The 27,151-nt window shown below is 47.3% G+C and overlaps 1 protein-coding gene across 1 annotated transcript in view; it reads left to right on the top strand.

The window, feature by feature from the left end:
- Window positions 1-27,151, top strand: part of LOC138567739 (inter-alpha-trypsin inhibitor heavy chain H3-like) — a 475,184-nt gene that overhangs the window by 193,234 nt on the left and 254,799 nt on the right. The gene's annotated exons all lie outside the window — the stretch shown is intronic.

The raw sequence follows: 27,151 nt of genomic DNA on the forward strand, positions 1-27,151 counted from the left end.
AGCACCAGTGTACATCCCTGCTTGACCCCCACTCTCGTATAAACAGGTGCCAAAAGACCCCCATTGTCATCCAACTAACACGTACAGATGTATCGTGGTGAAAACCATTGAGAACATTAAGCAGCCACCCCAGGCACCCCCTTCTTTCCATCTTATCCCAGAGGTTTTGCCTATTCACCGGATCAAAGGCAAATATGGAGTATACAGTCTTCCCACCCATACCTGTACCATTCGTATACAGCGTATCCATCACAATAAGATTATGCAATGTGCTGCATCCAGGTCGAAACCACGTTTGGGCAAAATTCAAAATACTTGAGTCATCCACCCATTTTTGTAGGGCTGTTAGTACAAATGTCCCAAATATTTTTCCAGTAGAATCTAACAGAAATAAGAGCCTATAATTCTCTGGTGCTGTGCGCACACCCTTTTCATATACAGGCACTAGCACCGCTTCCTTGCAGGAACCTGGATACATTGTGTGATACAAACTCTATTAAAGAATGTATATAATATTTTTGCCCACCTCCGTGGATTCAACTTGAGTACCATGTTAGCAAGACCATTAGGTCCAGGTGCCCTAGAGTTACTTAAACTCAAGATCTTTTCCTCTAAAGTACCCTCATTTATGTTCAACTGCCATCCCTACAAAGAGAAGCTTGGTGGGAACTAAACATTACCCTTACCATTAGCCTTCTTAATGTTATCAACCCATACTATTTCCTGTATAGGGCTAAGGGTCCTAACTTCATTTGCAGTTTTAACTGTATTCAATTGCCGCCATATATCTTTATGATTTCTCTTGGTAAGTATCCCCACCATTTCTTGCCATTGTTTATTTCTAAGGGAGTGTTTCCATCGCTTGCTCCACCCCATGTAGGCATTCTTAACCATACGTATTTGAGTATTCTTCACTTCATAGCTTTGGGTGGAAATCCTAATCATTTTTATATCCCTGTGCATAATGCGCTTAGCATCTGGAACCAAGTGGTCGAAGGTATGGTTATGCTTTGGATGTAGCACATATTTCCCAGTACGGCACATCCCAGTGGACATAGCCAATTGCCTAATCCAAACTTCAATGGAGTACCCACCCATAACCCCCAGGGACAACATCTCCTTGGAGTCAAGGCTGTCCACCTTTCTGCCAATATTATCCAGATTTCTTTCATTCCATATTATAAGATTTCCTGAATGGTCTGCACTCCCGAACACCCTAACCAACCTTCCAATTTTCCATTTCCCTAAGGCATTTCCAAAGACAATTCAAGTGTATAATGATCACTGAAGCCCGGATCAGTCACATGCAGTTTTTTTGTTACCAGCATGCAAGCATTATTGCTAAACAACTAATCTAAAGTGGAAGAGGTGGTAAATCCCTTCCATGAACATCCGTGAGGACCTGCTCCTGAACCTCGATTCCAACACTCCCTGTGTTCTCATTCTGCTCGATCTCTCCTCTGCCTTTGACACTGTCAACCATGCCATCCTGCTCAACCGTCTCCGTGATAACCTGGGTATCACTGGTCAGGCTCTGGCATGGCTGACCTCTTTCCTCTCTGGTCGACCCTCCCAGGTCCAAATGGGCTCCTTCCTCTCTGACATCTTTTTCTCCACCTGTGGTGTCCCCCAGGGATCCAACCTCTCTCCCTGGCTTTTCAACCAGTATCTGGCACTCCTTGCCCACCGCATCGCCGCCCTCTGCCCCCACTTCCAGTGCTATGCGGACGATACCCAGCTCATTTTCAGGCTACCCTCGGCCTCCTCCTCTCCTTCCCTCATCTCCGACTGTCTGTCTGCTATCCAGGAATGGTGTGCCGCCAATGACCTCTGCCTTAACGCCAGTAAGACTGAGATTCTACTCATCGGCGCACCCACTCCCTCCTTCCCTGCAGCTCTCTGGCCGGCCTCCCTTGGCCCCCTTCCTGCCCCTACATGCAAGGCTAAAAACCTCGGGGTCATCTTCGACTCCACACTCTCCTTCTCTCCTCATATATCTGATGTCTCTAAGAAATCACACTACCAGCTGCACCTCCTCAGAGGTATTCTTCCCTTCCTCTCCTTCCCCCAGAAGCTCACTGTCTCCCGAGCCCTGGTTCTCTCAAGGCTGGACTACTGTAACAGCCTCTATCTTAATCTCCCTGCCTCCACTCTCCGCCCTCTGCAACTTATCCAGAACAGAACTGCGAGACTTGTCCTTGGCCTCAAGCCCAGGGACCGTATCTCTCCAGGACTGAAATCTCTTCACTGGCTCCCAGTGGCTGCGAGGATTAAGTTCAAAACCCTCTGCATTGTCCACAAGGCCTTCTGGGGCTTGGGGCCTAAATACCTTCAACTCTCTCTTCCTAAATATCTCCCTTCACGAGCCCTTCGCTCATCCATCTCTAACTCCCTCATGGTCAGCCGCTTCTCGAAGCAACGTGCTGGGGGTAGATCTCTCTCCGCAGCAGGGGCCTCCCTCTGGAACAGCCTGCCTGCCTCCCTGAAACTTGAGGAGAACCATCTCCGGTTCCGGAAGCACCTCAAAACCTTCCTCTTCGCTTCTGCCTTCTCTCTCCCTCTCCCCTGCTAAACCTGCTTAACTCCCCACTGAATTCTGCACTTAACCTGCATCTGGGCCACTCTCAGCGACCTCGGTCCAGGGCCCAGCCACTCTCCACTTGCACTGACCCCCTGGCTCCCCCTGCACTGTGGGACTGTCACTGTATCCCTACAGCCCCCTGCCCAGCACTTGCTCTGCACTTACCTCGCACTTGCCACCAGCTGGCCCTTTTTATTTATCATTTATTATTTCATTACGCCACTTACCTTGTACTGCACTTCTCCCCCCACCTCCTCCCCCTGCACTTTCTCCTTTTTCCCCTTACCTCTGCACTTGCGCGATCTGAATGACACCTGGCCTAGTAGGATCGCTTGTCCGTCTTCCCCTTGTTTCCCTCCCTCCCTGCCTCGTCGCGCCTTGAAACACTTGTGTATAGGCGCGTTACAAATACCATATCATATCATGTGTATTGACCAGGTACGTCCCACTGCTTGAGGAACCTAACCAAAATGTCCTCTATGATTGTCTATCCCCTGAAACATAATGCTTTGTGGGCCGACGTTTGTGTACAGAGGGCCAGAAATATTATCAATGAAGCGAGCATTGAAATCCCTCCCCAGCAATACTAATACGTCATTCCCATTTACTTTCAGATTTTTCAGCAAAACACTCCCCCAGTTTGAGAAGAAAACCCGAGATGGATTTTAAGCTAGGGGGTAAATAAACATTAATGACCAACAGAACACATTTTTGATTACCAATGGTACTACTGATCTCTGCGCCAAGGGCAGACCCCAACTCATCAGTACGCCAAAACTTCACGTGAGCACAGCCTCTGGCTAACACCTAGTACCAGCCCCTGCTGGCCTCCCTCTTTTGCCCTTCCTGGCCAACAGATGATACAGGTGGAAGCCTTCAAAATATACTGGGCAATCAAGCTAGGTCTCCTGAAGCATAAAAATGTCAGAGCCAAGAATTGTTGTCAGTGATCCATCCTTACAAAACAGATGACTGTGCCCACGAGTGTTATAGCTAATTAATTCAATAGATCAGCACCTATCCATTTTATCCTGGGGGAGTGTCACAATCCCCGAAGCCCTCCCACAGTCACCATTGCATCCAAGGCATCAATATTGGCACACAATAAAGCAGCCACTACTGGGCTAGCCTCTCGCAACAACACCCTATCACATTCAGGTAGTTCTAATTCCAATAGATCGGCGGATCTAATGGTACACAGCCATGGCACTGAGGCCAACATCCGCAAAAAATTGGTTCTATTCAAGAAAGGGCTGGCGGCCGTAGTATTCTTTTCCACCGATTTAACAATACACCCAGGTCTAGCTGTAGCTACTGTTTTATCCCATAGCTTAACTTTGAAATCAGTGCTAGGCACCATTACTTTATCAGCCTTCGAGGAAGAGAAGAACAGATCTTCGTCTGTTAGCCCTTGAGCAAACTTAACCCGTGGTAACAACCTTATTTTAGGGTTCCGCTCACCCAAGGGGCACCCACTTCCTACTTCCTGTTTAGGACATGAACCAGGATTGGCAGTAAATACAAAAGCAGGTTGAGGCCGTAATGATCCCACATTTTTAACCCCAAGAATGACAGCTAGCTCTCGGGCCTCCAATTGTGGTAAGGTCCATTTATCAAAAGGGCCTCTTAATAGCACACTTCTAATGGAACCATCCGACAAAGTATGAGTAACTCTTTTATCTTTTTCAAGTCCAGTTAACCTTTTAGCCGCTGCCATAGAGGTTTTCTCAAAATCTTCCTGGACTTTGTGTCCCCAATGTTTTAATCTGGATATCCTTAACCAGATTATCAGATCGTTTTTCAGATGTCAATGGTTGAGTTTTCCCCATTAGCGAGATTTCGGCACATAGTGCCTCCAGCGCATTTTCGTCGTTGGCGGCAGCTATATTAACTGAATCATCTGTTCTGCATGCATTCACAGTGTCATCAAGGGAGATATGAGTACCTGTATCTTCCTGCTTATCCAAAAACAGGTACCCTAACCTGTTCAGCAACTGCACTTAAAGCTACAACTTCATCTATCTGTTGATCTTTCAAAGAGCAGTGCTTCATATCATCACCCCGGCACACTGGATCCAAAGTTCGTAGGCCTAAAGCCTTAATCACAACATCCAGTTGCTTTTGGATTCGGAACTGATATGATACTAAGTTGGAGCAAATCTTATGTACCTCATCCAATCTCTCTGAAAGTGTTTTATACTCTAAATTAAAGGAGCCATTGGCTACTAAAGGTGGTACCTCCCATCCTGTATCTTCCCCACCTTGTGGTGCCATGTCTCCAAAATGACAAGCCATATCAGGAGTCAAAGACAAATTCCCCGGGTCTCATACCCCCCTGCCCCCTGTCACCATGGGGAATTACGCCCAACGGCTGACGTTGTAGTGACTTACATAAGTTAAGTAGGGAACCGTTATTGTTAAGTGAGTGCACCGAAGAAGAACAGTCAACAATAGTCTGCACCGAAGAGCAGTCAACAATAGTGTCCTTAATAGTATCCAAAATAATCTCTCCAGCTCCTATCTCTGATACAGTAGTATTCTCTGTCTCTGTCTCCATACTTTCCTTCTGCCCCGAGGGCAAACCAGAAGCAGCAAGGTCAGACTGATTTGACCGGCTGCCTTTGACTTCATCCTTATCTGCCCCAGAAAAATAGCCAGGAATTGTAGTTTGAGCCAGCAAATGGTCAGTCTTTCCCTGTTTCTTCTCAGGCTGATCCTTATGTTTCTGGATGGGTCCAGGACTTTGCTGTCTTTTTCCCTTTAGGAGCGTGTCTCTCAGAAGGCCCACCCGTTTTGTATTTTTCTATTTCATTATGTATTTCCATCCCGGCGTGTTCAGGTGAGCGTGGGTGAGAGCCCGACTCTCTTGGGCCTTGTGATCTGGGCTTTGTTTTGGTGCTTGAGCCCCCCGGGCCCTGCCCGCAGCGTTGTCCGCCCCGTGTCCCTGCTTCCCCTCTCTCCCTCCTCCCGCCCCCAGCCGTCCCCCGTGGTGTGATTGACTGCTCTAAGGCAACCGGCGAACCTAGACGCCGTCCCAGCTCCCGACCGCCTTTCCATCCGGGCGTGTTCAGGTGAGCGTGGGTGAGAGCCCGACCCTCTTGGGCCTTGTGATCTGGGCTTTGTTTTGGTGCTTGAGCCCCCCGGGCCCTGCCCGCAGCGTTGTCCGCCCCGTGTCCCTGCTTCCCCTCTCTTCCCTCCTCCCGCCCCCAGCCGTCCCCCGTGGTGTGATTGGCTGCTCTAAGGCAGCCGGCGAACTTAGTCACCGTCCCAGCTTCCGACAGCCTTTCAATCCCGGCGTGTTCAGGTGAGCGTGGGTGAGAGCCCGACCCTCTTGGGCCTTGTGATCTGGGCTTTGTTTTGGTGCTTGAGCCCCCCGAGCCCTGCCCGCAGCATTGTCCGCCCCATGTCCCTGCTTCCCCTCTCCTCCCTCCTCCCGCCCCTAGCCGTCCCCCTGGTGTGATTGGCTTCTCTAAGGCAGCCGGCGAACCTAGTCGCTGTCCCAGCTCCCGACCGCCTTACCACCCCGGTTTGTTCAGGTGAGCGTGGGTGAGAGCCCAACCCTCTTGGGCCTTGTGATCTGGGCTTTATTTTGGTGCTTGAGCCCCCCGGGCCCTGCCTGCAGCGTTGTCTGCCCCGTGTCCCTGCTTCCCCTCTCCTCCCTCCTCCCGCCCCCAGCCGTCCCCCATGGTGTGATTGGCTGCTCTAAGGCAGCCGGCGAACCTAGTCGCCGTCGCAGCTCCCGACCGCCTTTCCATCCCGGCGTGTTCAGGTGAGCGTGGGTGAGAGCCCGACCCTCTTGGGCCTTGTGATCTGGGCTTTGTTTTGATGCTTGAGCCAACCGGGCCCTGCCCGCAGCGTTGTCCGCCCGGTGTCCCTGCTTCCCCTCTCCTCCCTCCTCCCGCCCCCAGCTGTCCACCGCGGTGTGATTGGCTGCTCTAAGGCAGCCGGCGAACCTAGTCGCTGTCCCAGCTCCTGACCGCCTTTCCCTCCCGGCGTGTTCAGGTGAGCGTGGGTGAGAGCCCGACCCTCTTGGGCCTTGTGATCTGGGCTTTGTTTTGGTGCTTGAGCCCCCCGGGCCCTGCCCGCAGCGTTGTCCGCCCCGTGTCCCTGCTTCCCCTCTCCTAACTCCTCCCGCCCCCAGCCGTCCCCCGTGGTGTGATTGGCTGCTCTAAGGCAGCCGGCGAACCTAGTCGCCGTCCCAGCTCCCAACCGCCTTTCCATCCCGGCGTGTTCAGGTGAGCGTGGGTGAGAGCCCGACCCTCTTGGGCCTTGTGATCTGGGCTTTGTTTTGGTGCTTGAGCCCCCCGGGCCCTGCCCGCAGCGTTGTCCGCCCCGTGTCCCTGCTTCCCCTCTCCTCCCTCCTCCCGCCCCCCAGCCGTCCCCCCTGGACTGATTGGCTTGCTGGTCCCTTTTGACTGACCCTCCCAGGGCAGCCCCCTGCCCGGCAGCCCTTGCGGCTAAGGGCCCGGGGCAAAGGGCGGCTCCTACATTGGCGGCTCCAGGACGTGTCTACAGGTGTCCGCAGGGGAAGCAAAGGAAGCCAGGCACCAACAAAACTGTGAGTATGGCATGGGTGGGGTGTAGAGCAATCACTCTACTCCAGAAAGCCCCTGTCACTCTACCTTACCTTCCATAGCATAGACTGCCATAGACTTAAATCAAGACATACCTAGGAAGACTTGCGACCACTGTAAATGGATTGTAAATACTGCCTTGCGATGCACATGAACTTACTTGCCAATTTTAGCTAGTGCCACACGTGTAGGGAACTGAACTTTAGCTTGCACCGCATCTAGATAAAAATTGGTATTCTTAACATGCACCACACTTAGAATTCTGAACCCTAGCTTGCATCACATCTAGATAGAAATGTGATTGTTAGCATGTGCCTCACTCAGGATTCTTAACTCTAGCTTGCGTCGCATCTAGATGGAAATGTTATTCCTAACATGCACCACACTTAGAATTCTAAACCCTAGCTTGCTTCGCATCTAGATAGAAATGGGATCGTTAGCATGTTAGAAATGTCCTAAATAGCCTCTGTGAAAAGTCGAATTTAGAAGTGTGCCCAATAGCCTCTCTGTTAAAGTTGAACCTAGAAGTTTCCCAAATAGCCTTTTGTAAAAACTGAATTTAGAAGTGTCCCCAATAGCCTCTCTGAGAAAGTAGAATTTAGAAGTGTCCTCAATAGCCTCTTTGTTAAAGTTGAATTTTTGAAGTGTCCCCAATAGCCTCTGTGAAAAGTTGAATTTAGAAGTGTGCCCAATAGCCTCTGTGGGAAGTTGAATTTAGAAGTGTGCCCAATAGCCTCTGTGAAAAGTTGAATTTAGAAGTGTGCCCAATAGCGTCTGTGAAAAATAGAATTTAGAAGTGCGCCCAATAGCCTCTCTGAGAAAGTTGAATTTAGATGTGTGCCCAATAGCCCCTGTGAAAGTTGAATTTATAAGTGTCCTCAACAGCCTCTGTGGAAAGTTGAATTTGGAAGTGTGCCCAATAGCCTCTGTGAAAGTTGAATTTAGAAGTGTCCTCAATAGCCTCTTTGTTAAAGTTGAATTTAGAAGTGTCCCCAATAGCCTCTGTGAAAAGTTGAATTTAGAAGTGTGCCCAATAGCCTCTGTGGAAAGTTGAATTTAGAAGTGTGCCCAATAGCCTCTGTGAAAAGTTGAATTTAGAAGTGTGCCCAATAGCGTCTGTGAAAAGTAGAATTTAGAAGTGCGCCCAATAGCCTCTCTGAGAAAGTTGAATTTAGAAGTGTGCCCAATTAGCCAAGTTGCCCAATAGCCCCTGTGAAAGTTGAATTTAGAAGTGTGCCCAATAGCCTCTGTCAAAAGTTGACTTTAGAAGTGTCCTCAATAGCCTCTGTGGAAAGTTGAATTTGGAAGTGTGCCCAATAGCCTCTGTTAAAGTTGAATTTAGAAATGTGCCCAATAGCCTCTGTGAAAAGTTGAACCTAGAAGTGTTCCCAATAGTCTCTCTGTGAAAAGTAGAATATAGAAGTGTCCCCAATAGCCTTTCTGTGTAAGTAGAATTTAGAAATGTGCCCAATAGCCTCTGTGAAAAGTTGAACCTAGAAGTGTCCCCAATAGCCTTTTGTGAAAACTGACTTTAGAAGTGTGCCCAATAGCCTCTTTGTGAAAGTTGAATTTAGAAGTGTCCCCAATAGCCTCTCTGAGAAAGTAGATTTTAGAAGTGTTCCCTATAGCCTCTTTAGAACATTTTAGAAAACATTCGAATGACCATAAAACCCACCATATGCTTACTCTCTCCTTTACACCACCACTCAACTAGAACACAGAGATACTATGACACCATTCGGTATAACTGTTCTCATACCAACATCCGTCACATACTCCACATCACTCTATGTAAACACTGCTGGTTACACACCCCCAGCCAGGCGTTCTCCTCAGGCCTAACGCAGCCACATCCGGTCTGGATAAATCCTGCCAGAACGAACACATACTCCTGACCCCTCAACCACCACACCTACCGCTAAGAAGCAGCTATTACACGAATACCGCACAAGCTGCACACATACATGGTGCCCACACGCACCTTTGACTCTCTCTACTCCCTCTACTGATGTGAACTTCGGTTCCCAAGGGCGTTCAACCTACCAGCGCCTTCAGACCATACCAATGGTATATAAGGTGCTATATAAATGCAAAATAACAATAACAATAACAATGTAGTGCTGTAATACTCACAGTTCATATTGGTCTTCTTTGTATAAGATATGGGAGGGCCATCCTTATATATATATTAGCAATTACAATTCATCCAATAACAAAGGAGTGGGACACAGTACCAGTCACAGGTCAATATAAAAACAACAGTAAAACTTTAGAGGCAACGGTTTATCCTTAAGGTGGATTGTTGCACTAATTACTTATGATTTCAAAAAACACTCGCCATACACCAGTACAGGTCGCGTTGTTAAGTTAAAATATGCAGAAAGGATACTCGCCTCAGAATGACTCAGAATCAGGTTTCTCACCTTCCACGTCCAACTAAGAGAAGATTAGGAAAAGTAAGCCAGAGATCTGCGAGTGCTCGACTCCAGACCCCAATCACCAATTCACGGGTGGCTCCACCAAGTAACAATAATTTGTATGTGTTCTAACGTAGAACATGTAGAACGTAGAACACTCAGCATGGTAATCACCTGCAGCAGTGAAGGTAGCAGGCAGACTCTCACACCGCGAGGTACTGCCAGAGGTATTACCAAGAGCATACTGAGCCCTCGCCCTCGTACCTTGCACTCACTCTGCTCTGGCCTGCTTGCCTCCTGTCACCATCGTCGAGCACGGGCCCAGAGAATCAGGAGAGTCAGGAGAGTGAAGAAAGTCCCTTGCGGTCCCTGCAGACAGCTATTGGGAGCCTGGAGGAAACCCCGGCTGCGTGTAAGCTAGTTCTTCATACCCGGTATCAGCTATCAACGTACGTCTACAGATACTGCTTCTCTCTGCTTCCTGACTACTGAGTCAGAGGAAAGGACCTGCGTACCAACAAGCCGTCAAACCGTCAAAACAATTGAGTATGTTACATATGTACTCTACATATGTACTCTCACTCTTGCAAGACAGCAGAGATGTAAACATTGGCACTGTACACTCTCCCCCGTCAGACAGGGGGGGAGTGTACAGGGGTGATGAAAAAATGGAGTCTGTGGCCTCATCCCTGTGAGACAGAAGAGACATACAAATTGAGACTGTGCCTTTGCCTCTGCGAGAGAGAAGAAATGTCAAAACTCAGCTTGTGCGCCTATTCCTGTTAGACAGGAGAGATGTGAACATTGAGTGTGTGGATTCACCACTGCAAGTCAGGAGAGATGTTACATTTTAGGCTGTGACCCCAGCCCTGTGAGACAGGAGAGATGTAAAAATTGAGATTTACCCTCACCTCTATGAGACAGGAGAGATACACAAATTGGGTTTGTGCCATCAACCAGGGGCGATTGGATAGTTGTAAAAATTGAGCCTGTGCCCTTACCCCTGCAAGGCAGCAGAAACATGAACATTCAGGCTGTGCCCACACTCCTGTGAAAGAGGAGATATGGAAAAATGTAGTTTGCACCCAAACTCCTGTAAAACATCAGTCTGTGCCCTGAATCTAGAAAGACAGGGGAGATTTAAAAATTGAGTGTGTGCCTTTATTCCCTGCAAGAGAGGAGAGATGTATAAATGTACATTGTGCCCCCTGTCCTGTGGGCAAGGAGAGACATACATCATGCATCAAATGACCTCATCCCTACAAGGCAGGAGAGATGTACAAATGAAATATATGCCTGCTCCAACAGAAACTGCAGAGATATATAAATTCAGGCTGTGCACCCATCTCTGAGAGAGAGAGGAGGGACGTAAAAATTGAGTGTGTGCCCTCACCCGTGCAAAACAGGGGAGATGTAAAAATTCACCTTCTGCGAGACAAGAGATTTGTGGACTTACCAGACAGGAGAGACATAGGGCCTCATTCCGAGGCTGGAGGTAAGGGTTAACGGTCACCGTTAATGGCAACGGTGACCGTTAACACTTACCTCCGTATTCCGACTTCCCTTTGCGGGTCCCTCTTTACCTCCTGCTTTTAGCAGGAGTAAATAACGGGACCCGCAAAGTGACCTTGGAGTAAATTACGGCACTGTAATTTACGGTGCCGTAATTTACTCCTTCCCCATTCCCATTGAGCCCTATGGGGGCAGGAATGGGGATGGGGAACCGGTATGGTGAATGGGGACTTACCGGTCCCTCCAACCTTGGAATGGACCGGTAATTACTCCATTCACCATGCCGGATTTCCATGGAGTAAATAGCTCCATGGTTGCTTACCATGGAGCTATTTACTCCATGGTTACCTCCAACCTCGGAATGAGGCCCATAGACATTTAATCCATGCCCCAATTCATGCAAGACAGAAGAGGGATACAATATGAGTTTGTGCCATCACCTCTGAGAGAAAGTGGATACCTGAAAGTGCAGGCTTTGAACATCACCCACGTGAGACAGGATAGATGTGAACATTGAGCATGTGCCCTCACCTCTGTGGCACTGAAACTAAAAATGGAATGTGTCCCCCCAACCCTGTGAGACAGGAGAAACATAAAATTCAGGCCCTGCCCCCACTCCTGTGAGACAGAAGATATTTAAAAGTTGATTGTGTGTCGTCACCTCTGCGAGATAGGAGAAACATAATAATTGAGTGTGTGCACCCAACCCTGTGAGATGAAAGAGACATAATGTTGTGCACCCACCCCTGCTAAAAACGAGAGTTGTTAAAATTGAGGTTGTGCCTTCACCCCCATGAGGCAGGAGGTCATACAAATGTAGGCTGTACCTCTCCCCTGTCAGACAGGAGCATGCAAGATCTAAAATTTTAGTATATGTCCTCACTCCTGCAAGACAGGAAATATGTACAAATGAAGTCTGTTCCCTGATCCCTCGGAGACAGGAAAGATGTTCAAAATTGAGGCTGTGAGGGGGAGAGAGGGGACATGGGCAGTGTGAGAACAGGATGGATTAACAGGGTATTAGTGGTAGCGGATAAACAAATATTAAAAGTTTGGAAGTCAAGAAAAAGCTGGTTGTGGATGAATGGCTGAGTGATGCCCGTACTTTGTCGGATTATGAGAAAATTATGTTAACGAAGCAGAAGAGGGAGGAGCATTACCTTAGAACTTGGGGTTCTTTCAATGAATTATACAGTTGATGTTCACCGATTACATGCATCATTTATTGGCTGGATGGATGGGGGTTATTATTTTCATATTTGATGTTGTGTGTTGTGTTTGTTGGTGTTGTATTGTCTTTTGTTTTGAGATGTTTGACTTTCAACTGTAGATATGGATTTGTGGTGGTGTGTTCAGGTTTTGGATTCAAGTTTGGTTAGGTTTAGTTAATTGTTATTATAAGTATTATACAATTTGAATGCATATCTCTGGTGTGATTGATATGTACATGTTGCTTTTCTCTTGTTTGTTTTACTTTCAGAATGATAAATAAAGTGAATACAAAAAAAAAACCATTGAGACTGTTCCTTCATCCCGCAAGACTGCATAGACATACAAATTGAGTCAGTGCCCCTACTCGTGTGAGAGAGGAGAGATGTGAAATGTGAGCGGGTATCCTCCCCATTGCAAGACAGGAGAGATGATAACAATTCAGGATATAGCCCCACTCTTGCGAGACAAGAGAGATTGAAAAAATGGAGTGTGTGCCCACAACCCTGCAAGGAAGGAGAGATGTAACAATTGAGACAGTGACCACACTCCGGTGACAGAGTACAAATGTAAAATTTGAGTATGCACCCTCGCCCTCACAGGACAGAAGCGAGGTAAATGACCCACCCCTTAAAGATAGATGGAAATACTGTTTCCCTACCCTCATCTCTTTGAGATGGAAGAGACAAACAAATTCAGCTGGGCCCACACTCCTGCGAGGAAGAAGGGACTTAAACATTGAGCGTGTGCCTTCACTGGAAGGGAGAATTCTCATTTCTGTCTTAATTCCCTTCAACCTTAGAGACTCCCAGCACTTTTGCTTGACTTTAGGACTTATTAATTTTAACCCTGGAGTGAGACCTTTCTCTCAGTCCCTCATGTGTTTTGACTGATTTGGATATTATGTTTCCTCTGTTTTTGGAGTCTGACAAACTCCATAGGCATCTACTTTTTGTATGGTGACACAAAGCACCTCCAGTGCAGTGTCACAGAGGAATATCTTTTCTTGTTTAAACTACTGATCCCAAGAATAGTAAAGTGAAATTGACTTTACTTACCTTTTCCCTTTGTAGGTCCATCACACGCCATCTTATGTGGAGTACTGGGGGGTTACCCAGTAGTCCCTTATCCTACATTCTCATGTGACATTTTTATGTTACCCTCACTACTTCAAATGGCTGGTGGCAATGGTTTCATTTTTCTACCATTGTGCTTTTCTACCGCAGGCTGAATCCTTAGCAGCAGTATAGCACCCAAGGGTGACCATTTTGTCAAAATGGCCCCAGTCGTCTTTTTCGCCATTTTCTGTTTGTGAGGTCTTTTTTGGGTTTCACTCTGTGCGCCAAATCAGGTTTGAGCCCTTTGTTCACTTTGACTTTGGCAAGTTTCGCCCCTGAATCCTGCCTCTGGCTCCAGTGTGCCTGGAAAGGCAGGATATGAGAGAGGTGCCCGAAACTCCCCTGTCCTTTGTCTCTAGGAGTGCATGAATGCCATCAGTCCTGATTGACTGACTGGCTAGTCCTTTCAGGACAGCCACCCTTCTGTATGATTGACAGCCTAGGCTGTACATGAATGGGAGAAACCTGCTTAAAAGGAAAGGGTTATGGGACTAGAGGCAGAGTTGACCACTGGGAGAAACACCCAATGTAGAAAGCATGAAATAAGCTTGCTGTATCCTCCTGGACCTTTGAATTGCCCAGTGAAGCCCTGCTGCTGTGCTGAAACTCCTTTTTCTGATTGACAAGAGAAGCTCCGGAGGGGATGAATTCTACCCTTGGGTTAGTGGGACCAACTAACCCAGAGACAAACTCCTCTGGACCATCTTCCCTGATTGGCTGTACTTCTTCACAGCTGCAAGAACCGAGTACCAGGGGTCGAGAAATCCATAGTCAAGTGCAACATTTAAAATCTGGCCAGAAGCTTCAGGAGTCTCCTAAGGACCCTCCAGAAGCAGGACGACCAGAGATGGAGTCCCCTCACCAGAGTGCAGGACCCAAGGAGTGAAGGAAGCCCAACCGGTATCCAAGATCCACAGTAGTGCTCTTTACTGAGCGCTGAAACTGTGAAGTGCTGCTAACCTGAAAAGAGCCCGCAGCTGCTGACAACCTCCAATTTGCTTCTGCAGGAGTACTCCAGACGTCTTCCCTCTTGTCCCCACGACTGAGGCTCAGGAACCCAGGATCTGCTTTGCTGCAACAGGACAGAGTCCAGATGAACCACTCTTCAAACCACAGGTACTGTTTAGACTTGGGATACTTAGCTCGTTGTCTTCAAGCTTTGCTTTTCTCAGTTGAGATTTGCTGTGGTTTACCTTAGTGTTGATTCCAACTCCACTTTTCACAGGCTTCACAGCTGGTGGCCCTACAAGTGTTTTTTTTTAAACTCTCTAACTTTGTGCAAGACTTTTATCTTAGAAGAGCCTCTCCTCCATAGACTGTGCTCCAATTGAGATTGGCTGTCCTGGCTCCCTGCAGACACTTCTAGCGCATTTGACTTTGATATTTCTGTCCCTCATAGGTGACAACTTGTTTTAGACTATTATTGCTGGGAAAGGCCTGCCTAGATTTCATTGGAAGATTTTAGTATACTCACATGTACTGAGAACCTGTTTAACCTTTTTTCTTCCTATAACCTTTCCTTTCTGCAGCCTCAGATATACATGCCATTACTGTCCTTGTGAATGAAGTCACCTAAGAGAGTAGGATTTGTGTTTGAAGCATCTCTAAACAGTGTCTACTAAACTTGTGCTGATCCTGAACAGTATTTTTAAAGTATATTTGATTGATAGATAAATTGCCCTTTCTAAAGAATGCTTATTTAAAAACTGATGTTAAATAAATAAATCATTATTTATATTGGAAAACTTGGGTGTAAGTGTAATTTGATTACTTGTAAATACAAATGCCATGGATATAGCTCTACAGGTCACATTTACACAACTTGAAATAGGCATGGCTGCTCAGTCACACTACCAACTTGTGTAGTACAGACCCATACCAAAAGGTGGGTTACCTTATACCAAGCAGATACGTGTTGTGTAGTCTCACACAGTGTTACTACACCAAATCCTACCTATCACCCACTCCTGCAAGATCGGAGAGATTAGGAATGCAGCTTGTACACCCAAAGCTGCAAGACCGGACAGATTTAACAGTCCATCCTGTCCCTCACTTATTTGAGAAGAGTTATACAAATTGAGTGTGCTCTCTCACGCCTGCGAGAATGGAGACAAATAAACATTTAGTGTAGTATTTGCCCTCAACCCTCCCTTGAGCAAGGGGTGATGTAAACATTGAGCTTAGACCTCACCCCATGCGAGACAGCAGAGATATGAAAAGTTCAGGATGTGCCACCACTCATGCAAGGGAGGAGAGATATACAAATTGATTATGCACCCTCACCATTATGAGACAATAGAAATATCTGAATTAAGACTTTGCATCCACTTCTAAAACAGAGAAATGAAGGAAAAATTGAGTGTAAACTGCCACCATTTGCACTACAGGAAATACGCAAAAATCAAGGTTATGCCCACATGCCTGCAAACAGGAGAGATAAACAATTTGAGGCTTTACCCTCACCAACGTGAAACAGGAGAGGCATAGAAATTCAAGCTGTGACACCACTCCAGCAAGACAGGAGGGACATAACCATTCAGGCTGTGACCCTAATCCTAATGAGAGAGGCAGCTAGGGAGAGGAGAGGTGTAAACATTGAGATTGTGACTTCAGCCCTCCATGACAGGGGAGATGTAAAGGTTGAGTGTGTCCCAACAAACATAACCATTCAGGCTGTGACCCTAATCCTAATGAGAGAGGAGAGACATACAAATTGAGTATGCTCTTGCCTCCTTGCAAGACAAGAGAGATGCAAATATTCAGTTTGTGCCCCCACTCTTATGATACAGGAGAGGCATACAAATTGAGTGTGTTCCATCATCCATGTGAGACTGGATATATACAAAAATCTGGTATGTCCCCCACCCCTAGGAGACAGGAACATAATGAGTGTTTTCCCTTACTCCTCCAAGACAGAAGGGATGTACAATTGGAGTATGCTGCCTTACCCCTTAGAGAAAGAAGAGGCATAAATAGTGCGAGAGAGGAAAAACACCTAAAATTAGAGTATGCCCTCTCACCCTTGCAGCACACATCAGATGTAAAAAGGAGAGATAGGGCCTCAGAACGAGTTGGGCGGTATCCAGACTGGGATACCGGCCAACTTTATTTGCGTTACTGCCAACCCGTATGGCGGTATTACTGCCAGATCATGGGTTGGGCGGTAAACATTATTCCCCATTGGGTCAATTGTCGGCACAATTATCGCCGGCAGTATTACCACAAAGAAATTGCGCTGAAAATATTCACTTTTCCAGCGTGTTTACCCCCAGCTGAGAGCTGGGGATAAACACGCCATACTCATGTTTGGGCGGACCCTTAAAAGCGGCAATAATAGAATTTAAGGGCTACCGTCCAACTTGTGATGAGGCCCATAGAAAAACTGAGTCTGAACTTCACACCTGGGAGAGAGAAGAGAAGTAGACATTGAGACTCTTCCTGCAACAGAATTGCGATGCAATAATTGAGTGTGAACCCTCACCCTTGCACACAGGAGTGATGTAAACATGCAGGCCGTGCTCCCACTCTTGAAAAACAGGGGGGATGGCAACATTTGAGTCTGTGCAGTCACCGCTGTGAGACAGGGGACATGTAAAATGCGAGTGTGGTCACACAACAGGAAAGAAGTACCATTTTAAACAGTCTCCACACTCCTAAAAGCATCAAGAGTTGTACAAATTGAGTGTGTGCCCTCACAACTGCGAGACAGTAGGGATGTAAAAACGTATTATGTGCCCTGATCCCTGTGAGATAGAAGAGATGTAAACATTGAGACTGCGCCTGCATTCCTGTGAAAGAGGAGAGAGATAAAAAAAGGGTTGTGTACCCTCACTCTTGCAAGACAGGAGAATGTAAGATCTCATGCTGTGCGTCTAATCATGTGAGACACGAGAGATAGACAAATGTAGTATTTACCCTCACCCCTGCATGACAGAAGAGACACAGAAATTGAAGGTACGTCCTCACCCTTGCAAGACAGGAGAGTTGTTAAAATTCAGGATGTGCTCCCACTCCTGCAAGACAGGAAACATGGAAATATTAACGCTGTGCCTCCATCCCTGTTAGAAAGGATAGATGTAGGTTTGTGCACGCATCTCAGAAAGACAGCAGAGATGTGATAATTGAGCGCATGCCCTAACACTTGCATTCCAGGAGAGTTGTAAGAATTTAGGCCATGCCCCAATCTCCTGTCAGGAGAAATAGAAAAATTGATCCTGTGCCCTCACCATGCGGAACAGAAGACATGTAAAGATTGAGACTGTGCCTCCCCCTCTGTAATGGAGGACAGATGTAAACATTGATGGTCTGCCCTCACCCTTGCTAGATAGGAGAGAGGAACAATTGAGTGGGTGTGATCCCATTCCTGAAAGGCAGGAGAGATGGAACATTGATTGTGTGCCCTCACCGGTGGAAGACAGGAGGGATGTAAAATGTGTAAACACTGGGTTACAGGAGAGACCTAAATAATTCAGGCATTCCCCCCATTTCTAAGATCAAGAAAAGTTTTAAAAATTAAGATTAAGTGAGTGCCCACATGACTGCCAGACAGGAGATACATATGTATCCCCAGGCCTGTGGGGCAGTATAGTAATATACATTGAGACTGTGCCCTCAAACCTGAGAAACCGGAGACATGTAAACATTGAGTATGTACCCTCATCTCTGAAAGAGACATAACAATTTAGAATGTGATCCCAATAATGTGCGAGAGGAGATATGCAAAACTGTGGGTTATGCACCCACTCCATCGATACAGAAGTAAGGTGGAACTTGATTTGATGACCTAACCCCTATGAGGGAGGTGAGGCATACACATTCATTGCATGAATGGCTCTGTTCAATCATTGGAACATCTACATTATGCTCTGAGAGCAGACATAAAAATGCTGCACACAAACTTCAAACTCTAGGCAGGTGCCACATCAAAACTGTTATTTATCATCACCTCATCCCCACTATCTATCACCAGCACAGTACACCATGATACAATGCAATCTCTAGAGCCTCAGCTAGTAATACCAAAGGAACAATTGCATAAAGCCCTCGCAGGACAAGGCTGCAGTGTTGAGTGATGCAGGTGCGCAATAAATAACTGCTTCCCGATTGTAAGTAGCACGCATTGCTACGCCCATACTTTCGTGCCTATAAGAACCAGGGTTCAGACCTTCAGTGGCAAAGCCCTTGCAAGACAAGACTGTAGTGTTGAGTGATGCCTGTGCACAGGAGACAGTGCCCGATTATACATAGCACATATCGCTAAGTCTGCGCTACCGTGCCTATAAGAACTGAGGTTCGGATCATATGCGGCAAAGGCCTCGCAGGTCAATGTCACTTTGTTGAGCGACAAAGGTGCACAGGAGATGCTGCCCAATTACACATAGCATGCATCACTACGTCCACACTTCCATGCCTATATGAACCAAGCTTCACACCCTATGCGGAAAAGCCCTTGGCTGCGGTGTTGAGCGACAGAGTTGGCAGGAGACTCTGCCTGATTATACGTAGCATGCCACGCTACGTTCACGCTTCCGTGCCTATAAGAGCCAAGCTTCGGACTCCCTGTGGCAAAGCCCTCACAGCACAAGACTGCAATGTTGAGCGTCATTTGTGTTTGGCTGCAATGTGGTAGCGGCAGAGATTGAGCACGCGGACAACCACCCTCCAGTCTGCAGCTTCAAGGTGAGAAGGTGTGGGGAGAGTTAGCTTAGCTACACTCCACGCAACACCCCCCAACCTGTGCCTCCTCTCCCTCTTGCATACACGTTGCTCCCCCTGCAACCAGTCCTCACATCCCCCATGTGCTCGCATCTCCCCTGCTTACGTGTGCCCCCTGCATCTTGGCTGCATGCGATCCCCCGCATTCTCAGCTCATGCATGCTCCCCTGCATTCTCTGGCTGTGTTTGTTTCCTCACAACTTAGGCCTTGTGCACCCCGTTTCTCTAACCGTGTGTGCTCCCTCGCAACTTGGCCATGTGCACTCCCTTGCTTCTCTTGCCATATGCGTTCCCTTGCATCATAGATCTACACATCCTGTTTTGTTCCCCCTGCTTACCCACCTTCCTCTTGCATCTCAGCCCCTTCCCTTCCTTGATCTATTGTGTACTGTATTGACACTGTGTTGTGCTCCACAGTTTTTGGAATTACATTGCATTGCCCTCATTCTTTACTCCTAGTTGCCTGTTGTATATTGTGCCTTGTTGATGGTATTGTCTTTGTGTGTTCTCTACGGATTGATATTGTGTTGCTCTCTACTGTTTTGACATTACATTGCATTGCCTGCATTCTTCGATTCTAGGTTAACGATTGTGCTCTGTGCCTTGCTGTTGGTTCTGAATTGCATCTGCGTTCTTTACTTCTAGGTGTCCTGCTGTGCTCTGCGCTTTGCTGTTGGTTCTGTATTGCATCTGATTTTGCAGGTCCACTGTTCTTGTTCTTTATTGTTCTCCCCTCCGTTTTATGTCCCCCCCCTTGTGCCTCCCTACTGTCTGCCCCCCAGCACTTACCCCCTCCCCTGCTTGGGCTCCCTTCTCCCTCCCCCCTTCTTTCTTCCTGCACCCTCTATGGTGCTCTCTGTTTCACCTATCTTGTCTAATTGCTTTTCTATCGACTATCCTATCTCTCTCACTAAGTCTGGCAGGACAAAGCTCAAAAAGCGCAGCCTGATCTCCAACCGAGGACTCCCTATTGCTGATACCTACACCAGTGCTTATTCCAGACAAACCCTTACCGACATCCTCTTTGCCGTTTCCTCTCCAGGCCTATGGAACCCCGCATATGGTCTCTGTTCTCTCACCTTTTTCCTTTTATCCCATTAATGATGGCACCTGGTGGGAGGCCCTTGTGGCCGCTTCCACTCCTCTAAAACCATCATTAATGTCTACTTGAATAGCACCGTCTTGGTCCAGGGCCCTCAGGCCAATCTCCACCTTTTTGGTAGATGCTACCCGCACCTTGTCAACTTCCTTTCCTCTCCTGCTATCGCTTCATACCACTCTCTGACTCCTCTGCCTCCTCCTTCCTCACCCATCTCTCCGGCACCCCCTGCTGCTTCTCTGGCCACCCTATTGCCTCCTTCCTTCGCCACCCCTCTTGCACACTCGTCCTCTTCTCAGACTACCCTGCCTCCTCTTCCTTACTCCTCTGCCCACCTTCCGGCACCTCCAACACTTCCAGAGGGCATGTTGCCTCCTACCCATGCTACCCCTCAGGCACTCTCTTCTTCCTCTTTGACTACCCTTCCTTCCCTTCCTTCCTCCTCTGCCCAACCTTGGGCACCTCCAACACTTCCGCAGGGCGTACCTCTGCTATGTACCCCTCCACAGAAGTCCTTCAAATGTGGCAACTTGCTCCTCATTTACTACTCTTGCTTCTCTTAACTCTTGCTCAGCTGTCAAACATTCCTCTGACATCTGCTGTCTCCTGGAAGTGTTTCATTTGGATGTACTCGGTCTTACCAAAGACTTGGTTCACGGCCAGCTCTGTTTACAATTTTTGACACTCTCCTTTCTGATGGCTACAAGATCGTCTCCAAACCCACTAGCAACTTTCCTAGTGGGGGTGTATCCTTGAATTTCCTGGAGTGGATCCCGGCTTCTATCATTACAATGCAGGACTACTCCTCCTTTCAATGCCTGGTCTGCAGGCTCTCTATCTCTCCTGGACTCTCTCTCACTGTGACCACTATCTACAGGCCACCTGGCCAGGTCGTCCTCTTCCCCTCTGAGTGGGCTGACCTCTCTTCTTCCCTCCTTGCCTCTACGCCTCAACTTCTCCTCCTCAGAGACCTGAAAAACCACTGGATGCTACTAGTCCTTCTTTGGGATTCTTTTACAACCTCTGTGACTCTCTCTCTCTCTCTATTCTTCCATCTGGCCTGACTCAGTCTGCAGGACACACCCAGATTTTTTTTTATCACCTCTGACCACCCATTATCTAACCATCTCACCACTCCTCTCTCTTGGAGTGACCACTTTCTGCAATCACTCTTTTGCCACTGGAACATTCCCCTCCCTCCTTAAGCACTGTCTTGTGCACTCCCTTTTAAAGAAGCCCTCTGCCGATCCCTCCTCTCTGGCTAACTGTCACCCGAGCTCCATCACTCCTTTCCTGGCAAACTCTTGGAAAAGCTGGCCATCTCCCAGCTTAATCTACACACTGAATCTGTTGGTTGCCTCCATGACCACCAGCATGGCTTCAGAGTTGCCAGAAGCATGGAACTGCTCTCCTGAACCCTGTGAACACTTGTTCTTCAATCTTTACTCTAATCTCCCCTCCCTTCTCCTTGATGTTTCCTCTGCTTTTCACACTGTCAATCATGCTATTCTGCTCAATTGTCTCTGTGACACATTGGTATTACTGATCAAGCCCTGGCCTATTTGACCTCCTTTCTCACCAACCAACCCTCTCAGGTCCAACTAGGGTCTTTACTCTCTTCTATCTCTCTCTCTCTACGTGTGGTGTTCTCCAGGGGTCTACTCTCCGTGGCTCTTCAACCACTACCTGGCATCTCTTGCCCACCACATCACTACTTTCTGCTCCAATTTTCAATGTTATGCGGATGTCAACTCTCTTTCAGGCTCCCCTTAACCACCTCTGCTTCTTCTCTCATACCAGAGTGTCTGGCTGCAATTCAGGAACGGTGTGCTGCCAATGATCTCTGCCTTAATGCCAGTAAGACTGAGCTCCTCCTCAGTGGGACAACCGCTCCCTCCTATCCTCAGGCCCAGGGTTTTTATCTCTCCAGCTCTGAAATTTCTTTGCTGGCTCCCCGTGGGTGCAAGAATCAACTTCAAGACCTTCTGCATTGTCCACAAGGCTATCTGGGACCCGGCACTGCTCTACCTCCAGCTTTCTCTTCCAAATCATCTTCCTTCTATAGCTCTCCGCTCATCCACCTGCAACTCTCTGAGGGTCAGACGCTTCTCCAAGCAGAGAGTTGGGGGCAGATCCATTTCCTTGACTGGGGTCTCCCTCTGGAACAGCCTCCCTGCGTCTCTCAAAATTGAGCAGAACCACATCCAGTTCTGGAAGCAATGTAAGACTTTACTTTTTGCTTCCGCTTTCTCTCTTACTCTGCCCTGCTGATGCACCTCCGCACACTGGTCAAATATTCACCCTCTGAACTCGGTCCCAGGCTCCTGCATGTCCAGTTGCCCATGCATTGCCTCCAGATTCATCATTACTTAAGGGTCTGTATCTGCAATCCTACAGTCCATTCTCTCTGCACTTATGAGACACCCGCTGGCTGTGTTTGTGAGTTAACTGCACTTCCTCCTTCCCCTCCCCCTGGCACTTCTCCCCATCCCTCTTCCCTGTACTTGTGTGATCTGAGTGATACAACACCTAGTAAGTTCATTTTTTTGTCCTCCCTTCTTCCCTCTCCTTGCCTTATCGTGTCTAGAAACCCTTGTGTACAGGCACATTATTAATGCCATCTCATATCATATCATATCATAGCTGTTTTTCATTGGCGTATTGGTGGATGTGGATGTGGTTTGTGGCAAGGAGGGCTTGCTGTATAGACAGAAGATCCATGGGGAGCGGATGGCGATATAAAGAAGTGCATTTGAACAAACTTCTAGCGGTTGGCGAGGTAGGACTTGAACCAGCATAGGACAATGTAGGTTGCCCGTGAATGCCTGGTGGTCTACTGTGTCAAACGCGGCAGAGAGAGATGTTGAGTAGAACCAGCTTGCAGGGGTGGCCATTGTCAAGGATGATGAGGTCTTCATCATCCACCTGTATGGATGTCATCTCCATGCTGCATCTGGGTCTGAACCTGTATTGGTAGGTTTGGAGATTGTTGGTGTTGATGTGTTGCCGCATTTGCACGGCTACCGCCTTCTCAATGATGTTACCTAGGAAGGGAAGATGGGTGATGGGGCGATAGTTACCTAGGTTTTCAGGATCCAAAGTGGGTTTCTTTAGTAGAGGGAGGATTTGTCCTGTCTTCAGGGTCGATGAGAAGGTGCCTTGAGTTAGATGTTCTTCAGCTAGGGAAGGAGAGCTTCTTCTCATAGGTTCTTGAGGATGGATGCAGATAGGATGTCATCTGTATGTGATGTGGCTTTGAGGGTGGACAAGGTTTACACCAGGTCCTCTGTAGAGAGTGTCTTGAATGTTGTCCAGCATGTGGAGATTTTGGGAGGAGGGACTTGAGGTTGGTCTATGGATGCATAGCTGATATCTATGTGCTGGCGAATCTTGCTGATAATGTCAATGAAGATTATGTTGACGGCAGTGGATTTTTTGATGGAGTGTGGTATGGCAGGGTCATGTAGTGGGTTGACGCATTGTTTGACTGCTTTGAAGAGGGCTTTGCTTTGTTGTCAGCATCTGCTATGGTGTTGATTAGTTGTCAGCGGGTTGCTGCAAGTTCTTTGAGGTACTCCAGGATGGATGTGGTCCTGGAGCGGCACATTATTTTCTCTTTTTTCCTGATGACATTTTTGCTGAGGTTGAGTTTGTGTTTGTACCACTGTGCTTGTGGTTTCGGTTTGCAGGTACGTTGTTTACGAGGCACATGTCAGTTGATGGAGGCTGAGAGGGTGGTGTTGAGTGATTCCAGTAGAGAGTAGCAGTTCGGTTGGTGTTGGTCAGTCAATGTGAGATGGAGGTTGGCAAGGTCTTCTGTGAGGGATTCCACCAGGAAGTTCTGAAGGTTTGTCTGATGGGTTTCTGATGGGAGTGCTTGACTGGAGAGGAGAGCTGTAGTCGAGGGAAGGCAGTGTGGTGATTATTAGGTTGAAGATATTACCTTTCTCATGCGTTGGGTCTTTCATATGCTCTGTGAGGCAGAGTCTGTCGAGAAGGCTGAGGAGAGCTTCCTTGATCTGTTTGGTGGTCTTGAGGCCTGGGAAGTCAGTCACCTGGGATGATGTTGTTGGCGTGTGTGAGGACATGGTGGTGACCAGGTCAGTGAAATCTCTGATGAAGGCGTTGTTGGGTTTGGGTGGTTTGTAGATGAGATGGAAGGGGACTGTGTCCATCGAGTAGAGCGGGAAGTGGCAGGAGTAGACTTTGAAGGAACCAATTCTGTCGATGTCAAGTCAAGTCTGGTTCAGGGCCACAAGGTCTTAGAGATGACTGCGAAGCCTCCACTTGTCTCGTTCTGCAGGTCTCTGTGTTGGATGCTGTAGCCATCGGGGACAAGGACATCTCTAATGTGGGTGGAGGTGGGTGTCCGCCAGGTCTAGCTGATGAAGATGGCATCAATGTCTTGTGTAGTGATGAGGTCAGCAATGTCTGCTGCATTTGTGATAACTGAGCGTACTCGGCCAGCATCAACATCTGTGTTATGGATGGTGAGGGGGTGATGATGGGCTTCAGCTGATGTAGCAGATGTTGTTGAATTGCAGAGTCCATGACTTATAGGAGGCGCAATGTTGCTGGCATTGCCTGCTGATTCTGGGAATGGCCTGTGGGGATGGAGGGAGAAAATACATGTCGGGCGTGCTTACCTGTTGTCTGAGCAGGGGTTTGGGCCATGGGGCCTCACTGCCCGGACAGGTCCAAACAGGAATTGCCCTTTTCTTTGTCTGCCCTTCACTTCGAGCACCTGGGCGAGAGAAACCCTTTATCTCTAAATGTTCAGAGCAGAAAGGATAAGAAGGTGTGTGGGCTTAGGCCATGTGACCTAGATCCACTTGCACCTGCTCACCAACTGCAAAGGAAAAGGGCCTGGAGGGCTGCTTAAACATGGAAAAAGAGCTGCAAAACAGGAAGGTACCAACAGTTTCGCAGTGATTGGCAGGTGGGTGGGGCATTAACCACTTGACCTAGATCCACTTGCACCTCCTCTCCATCTGTAAAGGAAAGAAGCTGGAGGGCTGCTTAAGTAGGGAAAAAGTGTGGAAAAACAGAAAGGTAACAACTGTTTAGCAGTGAGTGACAGGAGGGTGGGGCTTAGGCCACGCGACTTAAATCTGCTTGCACATGCTCACCAACCGCAAAGGAAAAGAGGCTGGAGGGCTGCTTATGCAGGGGAAAAGGACAGCAAACAGGAAGGCACCAACAGTTTAGCAGTGATTGGGAAGGGTTTAGGCCAAGGCCATGTGACCTAGATCCACTTGCACCTGCTCACCAACTGCCAACTGCATACATTGGTTCTGATCTGATAATCATCAATGAAAGATATATTACTGTAATAATAGAAAAAAGAAACATTTGGAGGGAAAAGAGACATGGTTTATGCCATGCCCTGTTCCATGACAATGCTAGCATTATTATAGAGAATGTGAGAAGAGATTCAAGGAATGCTGGCTGTTGAAGAGGGAGTGAGGACATGCAGCCTGAAGCAGGGGTTTGAGTATTGATCTGAATAAAGAATCCAAAGGATAGTCACGTCATGGATCCTTATTGGATCTAACATAAAGCTTCTCAGTATCAAGTAGAATGCATTTTGTATCTCAAATAGCACAGTGGCATTCCTGATAGCTTGTTAATGATAATGATAATGATGTTTATTTATATAACACGCTCCCTTTCTATTGGCGTACTCTCTTCAAATTGTTCTACCATAATTCTTGATGGTCAATCTCACCATTAAGAACACAAATGTAATAGTGAGTAATACAAACATGAACCTCTCAACTTCACTTAGCTTAATTCAAATATAGAGTGTGCATAGGTTAATGCAAAGAAATAACCTTCATTAGATTACCTTACTTTCAGAATGTCAAAACAATGGTTGTGTAAAATGGGCACAAAAGGTTGTAGAGTAAGCAGAGGTGTATCCTATTTTATCTGATTTCTCACAGCACCCAATCCCTCTACTTGCAAAAAGCCAGCTCAAACGTCTTGGTGAAGCATCGATTTCTCACCGTAAGGTAAAACATGATTATATAGCGTTATTGTAGGTCCTGTTCAATCATCCCAACACATCTTATATGAAATGCTTGGAATGATGAGTTAACCACATTGGAATGGGAGTAACTTGCCATATACTTTGGTCATAGAGTCTAATAGCAAAATCGGTTTGATAGTTAGCTGGATTATTGTTTTTAATTTCTTAGGCTTTTTCCCCCTTACAATGTGTCCCTGAGGCCATAGCTCTCAGCAACATGGGGCTGTTCCCATCCAGAGATTCTGTAAACATGTTTTGCAACACTTATCAAGGTGGGAATAAAGTCTAGTAACTTGAGAGGTAAACCCAGTGTTTTTATTTGGGGGGGGGGTGTTAAATTTGACTTGCCAAGTTAGTAGTATACAGGATATGTTTCCAGTGATGCTAGGTTTTAAGACAATGTGGGCTGTTACTTCCTATAAGCATTTCGATTTGAATAGCCCACTTCATGGCCCGCCAACTAGATTAAATAGATTGTGTTGTTCGAGGGCACTGTCACATTTCTCTTATCGCTAGTAATGGAGTATCTGCTGTGCCTTTCTCACTGGGTTCCTAGATTAGATGAAGCAAAATCCTCAGTACAGAATTGTCAGCATATTGTCACTTTGATTTAATCCTTGCACTACAAGTGGTAATCATTGAAAGGCATCACCCCGAGGGAGTCTGTTTGAATTGTGATGCTGAAGATTCTGAGGTTTCAGCAACCGACACAGATGTTGAGTTGTTCAGCTAATTAAGAATAGAACTTTGTGAAGGCCTTGTTTGTGATGCAGATCTTTTTGAAGGCTATTTGTGTTTGTAAGGGAAGCCTATGTTATTCACTGCAGGTTGGGGTAATGCATTTGTAGTTCTTCTGTCTTTGAAAATCCATGCTGGAGCATTCTGGACAGCCTTT

Source organism: Ambystoma mexicanum, chromosome 2p, assembly GCF_040938575.1.
Source record: "Ambystoma mexicanum isolate Mex_15411 chromosome 2p, UKY_AmexF1_1, whole genome shotgun sequence".
NCBI classification, from domain to species: Eukaryota; Metazoa; Chordata; class Amphibia; order Caudata; family Ambystomatidae; genus Ambystoma; species Ambystoma mexicanum.